Here is a 216-nt window from a genome sequence, read left to right as displayed (position 1 = left end):
GGGGGTACGAGAATCCGCCAAAAGACTTTTGTGATGTATTTTATCAAGTGTCAGTTTAGTATGGGCTTTTCTTTTCATTCATTCTTCTTTTTTTTAGCTATTTTAGATGTACACATTGTGTAATACACTTTTATATGAATAAAAAAATGACAAATGAATACTCTTTTATTTAAATTGCCTTATAATGACCTTCAAGCGCGGTGCGTACGTGCTTAA

This window comes from Penaeus monodon, chromosome 19 (assembly GCF_015228065.2).
Source record: "Penaeus monodon isolate SGIC_2016 chromosome 19, NSTDA_Pmon_1, whole genome shotgun sequence".
Lineage (NCBI taxonomy): Eukaryota > Metazoa > Arthropoda > Malacostraca > Decapoda > Penaeidae > Penaeus > Penaeus monodon.
Note: the sequence above shows the minus strand (reverse complement) of the source record.